A 16101-nucleotide genomic window follows, 5' to 3' on the forward strand; every position below is an offset into this window, starting at 1 on the left:
CCACCCACCTCCAGACCCGCCTGTGCCTGCCATTCCCACAGCCCTCCCAAATGAGACACTTCTTCCTTGCCTTCCAATAAGTCACAGAAATCACCCTCCTGCGTGTGCATTCACTAAGATAACTGGAGGCGTCTGGTGGGGGCAAAACACTGTGTTGGTGATGGAAAGAAAACTCTGCAGCTGATTAATATTTAAGCATTTCAAAAACTGAGTATTATTTATTGAACCATTACAGCAAAGTGCTTTTACCAATCAGCAGGAATGGTGGCTGACAAACTGTTTAAGTAATAAAATCCTAGTGTGTGGGTGACCTAGAGAATGAAGCCTCTTCCTTTTCATTCTGAAAAGCACGTGTAGATTCAGATTAATTGACAGGAACCTAGCCCTAACTGACAATCTGCTCAGCAATCACATTCAAAAGCTAGAAACAAACATATACACACTAAATAAATAAATAAATAAATAAATAAATAAATAAATATGCCCAGTTTGTTTGGGGTTTTTCTTTTCCTTTTTTTTTACTACGAGAACAAACAATCAAATAAGTAAGATATGAGTGTCTTGGAAATAACAATGATAAAAGGAATCAGCTCTGGCTATATCAGAATGCTGGGCGGGGAACACACAAGGGAATTAACTGCTGTAATTGCTCATGAGTAATAAATACAGCCATATGTTTTCAAAATTTTGTAGAAAGGACACTTACAGCCCAGAAAGCAGTGACCAGTCACAGAAGTCATTCTACTCTTACCACATGCTGACATGAAAGAACCCTCTGGGAATAACTTCTTTTAGTAGAAGTGGCCACAGCCTATTTGAATTTCACATGGTAATGAACAGGCTAGTAAAATGCAGAAAAATAATAGTATTAGCCCACAGAGAAGAAAATAATACAGATTTAAGACATCTATGGCCAGATTCACTGTAGGCTCAAGCTGATCATACTGTTTCAATGATACAAAGCAGCTGTAAACCCAATTTAGCTGGCCTGGAGCCACTACAACTTCTATCTGGTAGAAAAAGGACATAATGGTTTCAGTGCCCAAATCCTGGGTTTGGAACTGTGTCCCATCTGCCAGCCTGTTGGCTAAAGGAGCTATCGCTTGTGTTACTTTGGAAAAACTTTTGTGCCCTTGTTGGTTGGCTCTGCTCCTCTCCCCCACCTAAACAGTGTCAAGGATTTGTGGCAAAGGAGCTCACTTTTCAGTGCTGCTCTCCAGACTCCAGAGAAGCGAAGAAAATTGGCAATTGATCTTCAGCAACAGCAGTCAAAAATGAAAGACAGGGGGTCTTTAACAAAAAAATAAAATTGAGTACTATTGTAGTGCTTCTAGTGAAGTAATTTCTTTAATAATCACTTTTAAAGACTCACTTAATTGTGGCTCCATAAGAAAGCATTATGAAAACCAGGTTTTCCTGTAAAATCTTTTCTTCATTGTGTGTGTATATAGATACAAATATATAAGGGTAGAAAGTATGTTTGTTTTTTTTTTCTTTTTCACGATGTGAACTTGGTTCCCCCGAGCTGCTCTGAACAACAGCAGGTAAGATTAAGAATTCAAGGTAGCTGGCAGTGAAGAAGTTTGACCTAATCTATCTTGACTTTGCACTCTATGCATTTAAATGCAGCATTGTCTGTGTGGTACACTCTCTAGTTCACTGGGGTACAGCATATCTATTTTAGTCACATGCATACACTGAAATTGCTGTGTGAAATTGCATGTGCACATGGAGATCACTTTTTTTTTTCTTTTGTTTTGTTTTTAGCCAAATTAGGGGATCAAAACCATGTAAAATCTTTTGTAATGAAACTTGAAGCCACATGGAATGAAACCAGATAGTCTTTCCTTTCTGATCTAAAGTCTTTCCTGTTTTCAGGCATTACTATAAACCTACATCTTGGTCCACTCTGTAACTTGGTCCAGCCTGGATTAGATTTGCAAACAGTCTGATGAACTGGGGGGGCTGGGTGGGGGGTGCGTGTGTGATTTATGGTTTGAGGTAGAAAGAAAATAAACAGAATCTAAAGTTTGGCTTGCTTTAGGCTCAAGATTAAGCGTAACCTCCTACTGACTCCTTCTGGATTTTTGTGTCTTTTCAAATCCCAAAACAAAAGCACCCCACTGAATCCTAAATGCAACACAAAAAACATATTGCAGTGGTAAATGTAAAAGCAAGTTTCACAAATATCCTTTCATTTTCTTAGAAATTTCCATTTAGACTTAAATGAGGAATTTGTAGAGAGGGAGATTAGGGAAAATATTTCTTCCTTATTACAAAGAGCTGAATGTACTCTTCTTTGTTCAGAAGACAAGTAGTATATCTATCAAAGAGCACTTTTTTTCATGCCATCCACAAACTTGTTCAATCTCTTTTAATTCAGCTTAAAAGGAAGATGACAAGCATCAGCAGGGAGCTGTTTATCTAAAGGAAGTGTAACATTCAGAAAAATCAATACAGATTTGCAAAGACAGCATGGCTTAAAATTAGCATGAAAATAATGTGGGTCATAGCAGCTCTCAGGGTTCCTATTTCCTATCTACTTCTAAGTATAAAGAGTTTAGATACAAGATATGTATTCAGAAAAGAAGGGGATGTCTGTGAAGAATAGCCTACACCATCATTTGACAAAGTAGATTCTTTCAAAAATGCTTCTTTACTGGTTTAAAAAAAAATCCACAGAGCCAGGTTTTCCTTCTAGAAATCATATTAGTACTCGGTATTTCTACCTGCTACCAGTGCACATGCATCAGGCAACACTCTTATCTAGGCCAGGACATCTTCACTTTTGGCATCAGCAAGCAGAAGGAGAACAAACCAATCCCACAAGAAACAGCTGTGCAAAATATGCCTTAAGCAAAATCCAAGCGAGCAGATGCCTTGCTCTGTTGGGCTGGTGTGGGTGACACTGTCCCACTTAAAGGAGAAGCTTAAATGAGAAGCTGATTGAAGCTGTTTGTGTATTCCCGCATTTGGCTGGAAGGAATGGAGTATATATTTTGAGGCACCTTAATTTCCACATAACTAGAAAATAATAGTACCAACAATTGCAGAACTCTGAGAACATAATACCGAAGATATTTCTGATTCTTCTGATAAAAAAAAGTATTTGGTGCACACAAATAAGATTGCAGAAGTGTGAACCTATAAGCCTGCAACCACAGCTCTTTCCATTATCAAAATTTAATTCCTAGGCTAAAAGGATTTCAATCTGTATCATATTACAATACATTCAATATTTAAATTCTCTCTCTTATTTAAAGGCATCCTAAACAAGAGATCAGTGTTTATGTTCCAACAGGTCATGTTTCCTATGATTATCAGTAGCGGGTACCCTCAAAGGGCAGATGGACAGCTGAGGCTCGGCAACCTAGCCATGAAATCTATCTACACCTTGTGCAAGGTCAATCATGCACAAACACATTTAGTCACCCTTTAAAATACACACAAATCCTTTTATTCAATCTAGATCAAAATGCTGTTTTCCTCCATTTGAGGCATGAAAATCTATATAGCGGATTCAGAAAAATTCCACATAATTACCCTAGCTGGATGTGAAGTTTCCTTCGATCTTTGATCTATAATGTAGTAACGTGTCAGCTCGACCAAAGTAGATTTATGTGCAGGAAATAAGACAAGCTGAGTAGCTTCATAGTTAATTGATTAAAAGGTTCTAAAGAAGGTGCAAGATCAAAGAGTAACTTAATGGTTTTATGTTACTCTAGAGAATTGTTGGTCCACTTGTCTAACAAGGCTGACCTTGGGCAATGAAGTAACAGGCAATTTAAAAAAATCTGCAAAATTAAAACACAGATCATATTTATCTAGTTCAGCACCCTTATTTGCTTTAGCAGATAATAGGTGGCACACACCAGCGCTCCAAGTTAAGCTGCATTTTGTTAGCCTTTTGTGTTATACAGTCCAAATATTAAGTACACAAAATTGACTGTTGCCTATAGTTGGCCTGAAGAGCAAAAAGAAAACAAAAGCACAGAAACTCAGAATTACAGGATGCCATGCTGTTGCTTAAAAACCTATGGAAGTGAACAAATGACAAACCACGACTGAAGAACAATTCCCTGGTCTGTGGAATCACTGAGCTCCCTCAGTCATTTTCACTGGCACTGGGAACTGATGACACCACATAGCTTACAAGACTGGCTCATCTTGATAAGTATATTAGGAAATGGGAGCTACTCTCAAGTAATTTAACTGCCTGCAATAAAGAAAAGGAAAAAAAATTGTCAATGCATTGACTCTTAAAGAACAATTTAATAGGCCATTCTCTAAATGACACTTTAAAACACCGACACTCTCTGGTTAGGCTGTCATCCCCAGGCTATTCAAGACTCTCATGAGCACAATTTAGTTTATGTCTTCTGAATATGAGCATTATACTTGCACTGAGGCAAAAGAGAAATACTGTGAATACTGGGCAAAGAAAGGCAAGAACTGCACACAATAAGATCTCTGCAAGCTGCACAGTGACCTGAATCCAATTTTTTTCTGAGTCCTGATCCAGTGTAGCATTTTGTATGTGCAACCAGGTAATATTTTGCTTTATTTGAATAACTAAGGCGCCAGCGCTAATAAGACTGGAGTTAGACTCAGTCTGGCACTCGATTCTACTGGTAACTCAGTCTGCAGTGCTTGTGCTTCTGGAATATGGTATTCCAGGTGCTTAGAAGTCAGCTACAGGAATGGCTTCACAAGAAAAACTCAGAATTACATTAAAAGAAAACAGATAAATTCATAGTTTTCCTGTTCTGTATTAATCCTGTTCTTATCCAAACCAAGGTACTGTCACACGTTTTTCCATGTGTTTTCTAATGCCTAAATAGAGGCTTTCGCCCTTCACCAGCAAATTCTCACCTCATTACCGTAAGGTAAGGCCCCTTCCCCAGCCAATCCCGCCACCTCCCACCTTTAGCAAAGAAAACAGCCCTTTCTCTGGGTATTTATCTGCCCTCCAGCATCACCAGGAGACCTTGGTCATGTGACAAGTAATATCACCAGATGTCTATCACTTAGTCCAAAAATATGAAGGTATCCCTAAGCCTGAAAGCACCTTTCCTCGAGGGAAAGCCGTTCTGTTAGAGGCAAGCAGCAAATGACTTGAGTCGCCTGAGCTATTGCAAAGATGAACGGCCACAGAACGTGTCACAAGGCGAACGGTTTGGGAAGACTCCTCTCATCTGTTGATCATAAATTAATTAATACATCTGCCCAATGTGTTAATGACATTGTAGCACACTTTACCATAAATGTCCTCTATTTACAGGACCGTGACTTTCAGGTCAAGGATGTAAAAGTTCCCTGTTGATCTATTTACTTAAAACAAACAAACAAACCACTACTACTGCTCCTGCTGTCCTGCTTCGCCCCACAAAGAACAATAACCCACTTGAGCTGACCAGCTGACAGCTCTGCTAAGTGCCTGATAAGCTGCCTTTCTTGGGTCACCACTGAGTGGGAACTTCCGAGCTGTGTAATGGGATTAGCTTTCCCACACCATTCCCGGAGAGCCCATTGTTGAAAGAGGAATAGTTTTATTCATGGCAACAAGTCAAACACAAACCCTTGGCAAGTCAAATTAAGAAAAAATAAACAAACAAATGGAGTTTTGGCAGATTCTGGGATTTGCCCCATTGGAAATTTCTTTGTAAACTGATGGAGAAGTTGACTGATCTGGAATGGACCACTACATTTACAATGGAGCTAGAGGAACTTGTTAAAGACTCCTCTTTTGTTTTGACAAAAGATCTTTCATTACCTCTAAGCCCTTTCCTTCACAAAGGTCCTAAAAACCCCAATCCCACCCCAGCAGCACATCCTCAGAATGATGGGAAAACCCACTAACTGTTAATACTTTCAGTGGAGGAGTCTTGAATTAGTTATTTTATAGTGAGGGAATTGTTGTGATTTAAGGATATAATAATTTTCAATGCACAAATCCCCTTTACTGAAGTATAAATGGTGCCTTGAGGGCACACAAAAGCATTGAACTGGGCCTGGCAGGACCAGTTTTATTGTATTCTACTGTGTAGAAACAATTACTTCAGTACAAATCATATGCCTTTTTTCAGCCTGATCAAGTTCAGTCTTATGATTGTAAGATACTTTGTACTTGAGAAGTATATCCAAACATCTGTGGTTAATACTGTCTTGGACCTTTTCTTTCATAATCTGAAGTTTTTCTCTTTTTGTTTTGCTCTAGCCATGAACACTTTTGTTCGCATATAAAATTTTAGAGTTGTGCTTCCAGTCTGAGCAATTTTCACTAGTCTCTGAATCTCAATTCCATTCTCCAAATAGTTCTGCTTCAGTGCTTCAAAGAGACCCACTGGAACTGGTACTTCCTATTTTGTTTTTTTAAATCTTTGGTGGATCTGATATGTTTCCAATGTGTTGTTCTCAAGAGATAACAAACAGATTTGACTGCTGTCTCTGCTTTTGGGGGCTTCTGTTTTCCATAATGAACCTGTAGCCACATATACAGTTAAAAGGCATGTGCATGTGCATGTGCAGCTGGACCTTACACTTCTTCAGGCTGGTGAACATCTCACAATTTAGTTAGCCATTATGGTATCTTCATACATCATGGTTTTTGGTTTTTTCATGTATCACCCAAGCACCTGGGGAAATAGGGCACCGTGCAGAGTCTCACAAACTAAGCACAACTAAGAGGTGGGGTGAAATGTGCTGGGGCAGGGTGATATTACTGCAGATACACCGCTGCAGGAGTTAGCACAAAGCTTTCTGAAAGGAGCAGGTTATGCTACCTAAACATATCATCTCAGCTGGAAGTAATTTGGGAAAACCTCATCACTACACACTGTGATTTTAAGTCTAAAATATTTCAGGGCCTTGCAAAAATAAGAATTTTCTGTTATTAAAATACCTATTGAGCTTTCAGATTGTGGAGAGGATTTCTTGTACCTACAGCCGTGACACTAGGAACTGGAGAAACGTGGTGCTCAGTAAATAAGCCCAGTCAGACCTTGGTGAGAGCAAATGAAATCTTAAAGCTCCTTGATGACTATGTGGTGCCATGCAGTTTTCATGCCATCCTTTTCCTCTTCCCAGGGCTGGGTACTTGCAGGCATGACTTCATAGGCTTATTAACACCACAGTCACTGCTCTGTGCTGCGTAGGCACACAGTGCTTCTTGGACCCATGTTTGTTCTGGAAGCAGTACTATGTACCTGCTCTATACATAGCTTCACAGGCTCCAGGTGAACAAGTACAGGCTCCCTGGCACAGCCGAAACGCAAGATCCAGCTCCCAAGATTTGCTCTGCTTAGTGGTCTAGAGATTGTTCAGGAAACAGTACTCTAGAAAATTGTACCTGTAAAACTGAAGGAAATAACAATTTAAGAACTAAGTGGACTAATGTTTTTGGTTTTCCTTTTGACAAGGTCCCGTGTCTAAGGTTACTAAGAAACAATATACATGGCTGAGATATGAGTCATGTTGTAGGTAAAAGACCAGTTAAACAACAGAAAGCAAAGAGCAAGTTTAAATGGTCATTGCATCTTCAATTTAAGAACAAACAATTAAATCCCTACCTACTACTCTGACTATTCAAAGCCATATTGTAAAACCAAGTGAGTGCAAATTTGCTCTTTGGTGGAGAAGGATGGTGTAATTAATATTATTAGTAGTAGTTATTTAGAGTCACAAGAATAATGTAAAAGATGAAAAAACAATCATGCATCACTCCTTGTCCTTGATGGATAATTAGTACTCACCAAAACTCACAAAGCATTAAAATGCTTATTCAAACCATAATGTAGCTAGTCAGAATAAACAAAACCAACCAAACTAACAAATAATAATAAAAAAAACAACTAGTGACCTAACCTCCCCATGCAATCACTACTTCTCTTCAAGACTTGTGGAGTGCATGCAATATTGATCATAAGAGGTACATTCTGTGACTGTACAAGTCCACTAGTGTATTTACTGCTATTCATCCCCCCATTGCTTCACTTTCCACATTTATAGTACCACTATTATTTGCTGAATTTGACTTTAGAACACAATATGAGTTTGCAAGACTGAATTACACACTACCGAGATCATTTTAGAACTGTATTCATGATAAAGATGCTAAATTATATGGATGGACACACAGAATGGAATAATACCACAACTGAGCCCACATTGCTCTCAAGAATATATCTTACCAATATTTTCAGTGGGATACTGTGCTTGCTAGATTGGGCTTGTAATGCAAATGGTGTCATTTTCAGTTTTGTGGATGGAAATTTACAAAAATAGTGGTTGATCTAAAAATCATGGAATCATAGAATCACAGAGTGATTCTATGGGTGGAAAGGACCGTAAGTGGGTTAGAAAGGACCGTAAAGTTCATCTAGTACAGTAGTGATCTTCAAGTAGATCAGGTTGCTCAGAGCCCCATCCAACCTACCTTGAATGTTTCCAGGGATATGGCATCTACCTCCTCTCTGGACAAGCTGTGAGGCTGGAACAGGGAACAGACTAGAGTGGTCTGTCCAAAAATTGTATCCATTACAGAGTATCAAAAGAATAGATATAGAAATAGAAAAGGAAGGAGGATAACAGGAGAAAACACTGTGGGGTCTCCTGTGTGTAGTAAAATTTCTATATACAGTATGAGCCATACAACAGTTGTAAAGCACACTTCAGCCCAGTAAAACTGAACTGCTTTACATTACTGAACTAGGAAAACTTTCATAATTTAAACAAACTGTAAGTTTACAGAATGTCTAGAAAACTTAAAACCTAAGGAAGTTTAAGACTTTAGGAACAAAGATATTGTATTGAGATTCTAAGAAGTGACACCATATTTTTCATTATGCAATCCAAAAAATAAAAGGGGGGCATGACATAAACTTCTTCTGCTCTTGCTGCAACCTTGAAAGAACTATAGTAGAACTATTCAATAAGAAGTAAAGATAGCAGGTAGCAAATTCACGACCAACATAATAAGGTGAAGGTGAGCCACACTCTTTGTCACAGGCTATTGTGAATACTAATAGTCTCCTGGGGTTCAAAAGCAGAAATCCACAACGAGAGAAACCCATTGAAGATTACTGAATATGTAGCAGTTATCCCTGCCTCAGGATGTGTCTGAATGGCAAATGGCTGAAACCTGGGAGAACACTCATGGAAATGTTATGTACAGTTGCCCTGATTCACACAGTCTCCCCAGGCACTCGCTTTGGCTGTCTCAGATGGGACTCTCAATGACGGGACACTGTGACATACTAATCTTTGATCTGACCCAGCGTTCAGTTCATCAAAGTCCTTCCTGTTAGAACTAGAAATAGTATTATTTTTTTTTTTTGTCTGATGGCAAGTTCATAGCATTTTTTAAAAACACTATTCTCTTGTGAACTGAATAACTGTTCAAAACTTGAAGCTGATAGCAAATGTTATACTGGATACTTGTCTGTACCTTGCCTCATGGTAAATACCTGCACCTGGCAGATTCTCAGTAATTTTTCTCTTTAACATCCCATACTGTATAACTATTAGTGTTTATCCTACAGAGAGTACCAGTTCTCCAGGCTCTTACATTCCCAGCTTTTCTGACAACACTGGTATTACAACCAGTTCTTGAGAGACTAGCTTGATATTCTAACACTTTGAGATCTCAGCACTGCCAGAACCTGCTCCTATGTACAGCAGCACTTCCACAGGGACATCAGCCCATGAGATTTGCCAGAAACCCTGAATGTATGACACTACCTATGCTGGAACTGAGTAACAGCAGTGCAATCTGCAGCTGGGCAGTGCAGTGAGGTACGCATTCTGCACCCTTACTCTCCCTATCCTCTCCTTTTCCTTCCTCAAAAATACACAAGCTCATATTCTACTATTTCAAATAAAGAATACAGAAGTGCACTATGATGAGTAATAAAGCAAAAGGTTTTCTCTCCCCGTGCCTTTCTCTCTGATTCATTAGGTAGTTCCTCCTTCAAATCTTTCCCATCTTCTAGTTTCTATATCCAGGTCGCTTCTCATATAAGAAAACAGAACTGTGGAAAACCAAAATGATGTCTGAATTACAAGAGCTACAATCCATGAACAGAGGAAGTCCAGAAGTCATGAACTTGAACCCTTTGCTGTGTTCAGCTTATGGTTCCCTTCTGATATCCGCATTTTTTAATTTCCCTCTCCCCCCACTCCCCCATTCATACATCGTGTCTCACTGCTTTCACTTGGAACCCCAGTGCACTGCTCTCTGTCCTCCTGCACCTCTCACCATCTTTCCTGGAAAGATTTTACTTTTTTTTTTTTTTTCTGTTTTGTCTGGTTGTTTTTTTCACAAAGAGGCTTTAATTCATCCTCCTCCAAAATCCAGTAAAGCATGTGATAGCGGGGCAGCCTTACTCTCCCACTTGCTACTCCTGTATGGGCAGGAACAGAGAAGCTGTGGCTGTTGCTACACACTTTGGAAAAGAGAAAAGATGAAGATAAAATGTTTACTACTACCACCACCTTTGATTCTATCCATATCACTTAATCATTTCTGTTACCACAGCTCTCATCCTCATCACCATCACTACAGCCAATACTCCTAGCCTGTTAATGGTTCTCAGCCACCAACTTTAGTTGAGTCCTATGGACCTCAGGTCTATCTTTCAGATTTTTCTCTATATCATAAGCAAAGAAATGTTTCCCACATAACACCACCATTCCTGGACTTGTAGGTCAAGTGCCAAGTGTGCTTGGTCTGGGAGAGACATTAAGTGCATTTGTGAAGCTGTATGTCCAAGCCATATGTGCCTCAGACCACAGCCTGAATGCTCCTACTGCAGCTTTGCCGTGTGTCTGCTCCAGTAAAGGGAACCTCATTGAGTCAAGAAGAAGCTGAAATGTCTGTTAATGTTATGAAAGAAAAGAAAACGTTGATCCCAGCTACAGCTTCTATAGGCATAAGTTTGGCTAGCCAGAGCAACAGCACCTCTGCCCCAGCATATTCTCTGCAGATCAAGAAGTCCTAACTGTATGAATTTATTCCTGATGTCGGGGTGTCGGGGGGGGGGGGAAGAAGAGGAAGAAAAGAAAAAATAAAAAAGAAAAGTACAAATGTGAATTTGCGGAGGACTTTTCTGTATCTATTATTATTTACCACATTCTGTGTAGGGCTATAACGCCCAGTACACTTGCTCTTAATCAATGCATTATATACCACTACTGATCTGTGCCCTGCAGTAGGGGAAAGAAAAAAATGGTAAAAGTTTTCTAACAAAGAACACAATTTCTCTGACAACTGAACTATGAAAAACTTCCATTTCCACTTAACAAACTCTTCTGTTTTGCCACCTTTGATATTTGAAGCAACAGGAAACTTTGATTTTTGCCTTGTTTCCTTCCCCCCATCGAGAGAGGCTGCAGAATGCAGAGCAGAGGCTTTCTGGGAGATAGGGCAGAGATGGGAAAGAAAGACAGTGAATGATTGCCCCCAAGTGGGAAAACACAAAACTGCATCGTGTGCCTGCAAATTGGTTCTTTGCCTATGCAACCCTGACAGGGAAAACTTGCCAGTCAGCGCTCATAGCAGTATCCTAACAATCAGCTGCAAGTCTTCAACTTTTGCTCGTTTAGTTCCCTAATCAGAATTTAAATTATATTTATCCTGCCTCAAAAAAATTAGTAGCTAGTATTAATTTTCAAATAATTACAGAGAAATCATTTGGTGAGCATAGTTCAGGCCCTTCCCTGTCTGTTATACGTTAAACATTTTTGAATGATGAAAACATTACGCCCATAAAAACATTTTTGTATATCTAAAAGCAAACTCCAACTTCACAAAAATCCTCAGGAAAAGAATAATGACATTCTCTACAGGGGGAAGAGAAAGGCCACCTTACTTCATTTTTTATTATTATTTGCATGGTGTGGCACTTACGAATATTTTTGAACTATTTTTGAGTTTTCCATAACCCACTGAGTCTTCTAGGACTGCTTCCAAAACCTTTTGTTAGCTTTGAAAATTTTGGACATTGTGAATTCTAGAAAAAAATTCACAGATAGAAATCCAGCTCCCTTTTTTCTTCCCCCAGGTGATAGACATCTATCTTTTCTGAAAACACAGCTTTCTCCCTACATTTTCCGTGAGCTAATGCTGGCCCCTGCCTGATCAACTTTAGCACTTAGGTGTTTAACTATCAACAAGCTGTGGCAAGGACTCCTGAAACAAATTTGGAATGAAGAGTTCAGTGAACAGCAAGGAGACAGGAAAATAAATTACTGTAAAACTTGTCCAGTGACATGAAGACACATAGTTTCCTAACTCTTACTTTTTTGACTGTACTAGCAGGAATGGATGTCTCCCCAAAAATAGACAAAGTATTTTTACAGAAGTAGCTGTGATTGTACCACCATCTGGGGGAGCAATGGAATGAATTTTAATTCCTAAGCAATTGGTATCACCAGAATAAAGAACAGAATCAAACTGCCATATTGACAGCAATAAGAAAATTTTGAAGAATCAGAAAAAAAACAGATCCTGACATGTCTTGTTTTAATCCTAATTTCACTTTTGAGGTAGCATAGTTCTTTGATGGGTGGGTATAGACTCTCTGTTTTGGTTCCTGATAGTACTAGCTAACTAGGGGAGATAGGAGCATTGTTTTCATATGGCCACAGGTACAAGATGAATTACAAGTATAACCAAACTGTTTCAGAGCTGCTCCACACACTTCAATAAACAATGAAAAGTAGGGTAATGATTGGTTGGTATCTCTACATCTATTTGGAGAGAACTCTCCCTGGCTCACTCCGGTACTCATGAAAAACCTGAATTTCCTAATTATTTAAGGTTAGAAGGATCTCCTTGAGAGCAATCAAAAAGCCTGGTATAGAGCTCAGCTCTAGCTGCCCATGCAACTTGAGTTTACTCAGCCCTGCATCTTAGTACAAGAATAGTACCCAAAACACCATATCTACCATAATGCTAGAGACCTGTGTACTCCATGATACCCATAGAAAGTCCCAGTCAGTTCCTAAATTTTCGTGTCATACTTGTTTGCATTTTTGTTACTCTGCAACATCAAAACCGGCAAGTATTTCTGTGGGTTAGTGTGAGGGGCTGACCTGTGACATTTCTGTCTCAAAGATTGCTAGTCACTGTCAATCACAAACACAGGAACTGTCAAATCACAAGAAAGTACTCTGCAGAAGCACCTTGGGGCCATGCGACTGCTGTGTGAAGAGCAAGAGGGAGGCACGTGTAGCATGTGTGCATGCACAAGTGTATGAAGATGTGCAGTACTTGCGGTCATGACAACCTCAGTTGAGAAGAGAAGTTATAAAATAAAGAGTCTGCACACAACTGCCTACCATCAGCTCCCATGGGACTCCGAAACTCTGACCCTTGGCACACGGTGAATGCTTGGTGGCGATTATTCTTGTGACTCTGTCCCAAAAGCTCACTTGCTTTCTGTCTTTCTTCTTCTCTTTCCGGCTGCTACCACCTTTCCTTATTACCTTTAACAATAACATATTCTTTTGATGTATGGCATCTAACCTCAGTTGTGTCTTACATTTCTGTTGTGGGGATCACAACGAAATCCTCCTGGCATTAATTTGGGACAGTCAGTTTGCTTCTCCAGAGTTTGCCTCCAGGAGGTCTCGGTTGTTAACCAGATGGAATGTCAACTGCGACTCTGGATTGGATTAATTTTAACCCCTTCGATATGCAATGAGGTTCCAAGAACAAGATGTGCTTGTCATTTTGTGGAAAAACTATGAATATGAAGACACTTCTGTGGTGTATATAAAGTTACCTGAAACCACTGTTGGGCAGAAGCACTCTGAGGACAAATCCTGATGCTTCTCCAGCGCTGAATAAAAAAAATACCTGCCTTAATAGCTACAATAATTATTGAGTGTAAATTTCTTTGTTTCAGATTTGAGTTTTACACAGGACTTTGATCTGCTAATGCAAAGTCCTTGTAGCAATTTAGCACTTAATAACAGGCAATCAAGTAATTTGTCACTTATTACAGAAAAATTTAAGCAATTCAGTAGTATCTCTGGACTGTTACCTGGAACTGTTCAACTGAAATGGCACTGTTTCATACCAGTTTTCACTGAGGATATAAGGGAATATTCACAGGTCCATCAACTTCTGACAGGCACTGAACTAATCATCTGAAACAGCACTTGTTTGCAGAGGAACCTGAAAACTACAATTAAGTGTCTACAGTCTGTTCTGTAGCTCATATTTATTGCCAAACCCTGTAAAATAACTTCTCTTTTATAGAGTATTATAAGCATGTAGAATGGTTAAGTCAGGATAAAAGCTCTGGGGAATGATATTTGAAGACTCTTTCAGGAAAGCATCCTAGAGACTTCAGTTTTAAATGAGCACTTTTTGAGAGACCAGTGAAAATTTCTAACTTTTCAGAGTTTTGGAGAAATAAAAATAATTACCAAATATATATGGTACAAATAGAGAAGGAAATGCTACAGGATGCTACAAATAGAGAAGGAAATGTTGACAAGGTAAACTAATGAAATGATGACAGTAAATCAAGTACTAACTCCCTTCTTTCCACATTCGAAAGTCTGTACTTCTGAAGAAATATTCTTCCCACTATTTGCTAACTGGCACTTGCCAAATGCCAAGCCTATATCAAACAAAAAAAAAAAAAAAAAAAAAAAAAAAAAAGATAAAGCACCAAAGCCAGCCTAGCCTCCCTGTTTAGAACCTCACGGCTGAAAGAGCCTTGCATGAAGCTAATTCCCTGAGAGTCAGATGTAGCAATTTCTCCCAATTCAAGAGATGAAATGCACCACAACATGAAATACAGGGAGATACATCTATAAGGGATCCACAGTTCAGACCCTGGTTTCACACATCACGTCTCACTGTAAGGCAAGAAGTGCAGTCCATATAGTCAATGTTCAAAGTACAGCAGGACTCCCTGTTGTTCCATATACACCACTGTACCGTAACACACTTTTATTTTGCATTTTCCAGGAAACTGAACTCTGCACTAAGCCCTGCTCCCACAAAGAGACTGGAATCTTACTTGTCCTTTTATAAGCCAGGCATTTCTGCACCTCCAGGAACTCCGTGGGAGCTGCTAACTCCACAGAGCAAATCGGTGGTATTTTGCTTCATGCAACACAGTGGGTTATACCTCCTACTGACTTAAGAATTGTACTACTACTTTCTTCCATGCTTGAATGTTGCTGTACTCACAAAGCAACTATAGCAGATATATATGTATAAAACAATACTAAACCACTGAACTAAAAATAGACCTTGCTCAGAAAAGCAGTTCTTTTTTTTCCTCATTATGGAGATGGTCATGGTGGTTTGCATTTTGTAGTGTGATTTTCAAAGACTTGCACGGTATGTTTTACAAATATTGAATTCTTCTGACATCGTTATCAGCTAGTAAAATCTCTGGATAAAAAGACATCAATTCCTCTATTGTCTTCAGTATTGTGGATTAGTAAAATAATTTTGAGAAAGTACTGTAACGTCTGTTGGGTTTAGAAATAAAATAGAAATCTTGCTTTCTCCTCTGCTTGTCCAGCATTACTTTTATCATTTTTTCCTTCTGAATTTCCAAAAGGTATCTTCCACTAATGCATTTCAAAGGTAATCGATGATGCAGCACTATTTTAAATCTGCAAGTGTCCTCACTTACACCTCCCCATTACTGGCAGATACAAACTATGTATGTTGGATAAAACTTACTACAAAATGCCAGCACTGGTCAAAATCTAATGCTGATGGTAGTTTTCAAATTGTCATCAACTACTTTTAAACACTGCCAGTACATTTTCCTGGGTTTGGTTTTTTTTTTTGTTGTGGCAACCTAACATTATGGCCTCTCTTATCCACTTCTGAAGGCCCATTCAGGTCCTCCTTATAAATTACAGAAGTGAGAAAGAATGCAACAGTGGAAAGACCGCATCACACACAATTTAAGCAAACTGAGAAAATATATTGCTTGATTTATTGTTGAGTGTATGAAAGAATAAACACATCTCTTAAAGAAAGTACAAAAGAATAAACAAATCTCTTAAAGTAAGAAATCACACTGATGTTTAATAGGGTCCACAGAGGAAAAAAATATGCCTTGC

The sequence above is a fragment of the Cuculus canorus genome, chromosome 4 (assembly GCF_017976375.1).
Source record: "Cuculus canorus isolate bCucCan1 chromosome 4, bCucCan1.pri, whole genome shotgun sequence".
In the NCBI taxonomy this organism is placed as follows: domain Eukaryota; kingdom Metazoa; phylum Chordata; class Aves; order Cuculiformes; family Cuculidae; genus Cuculus; species Cuculus canorus.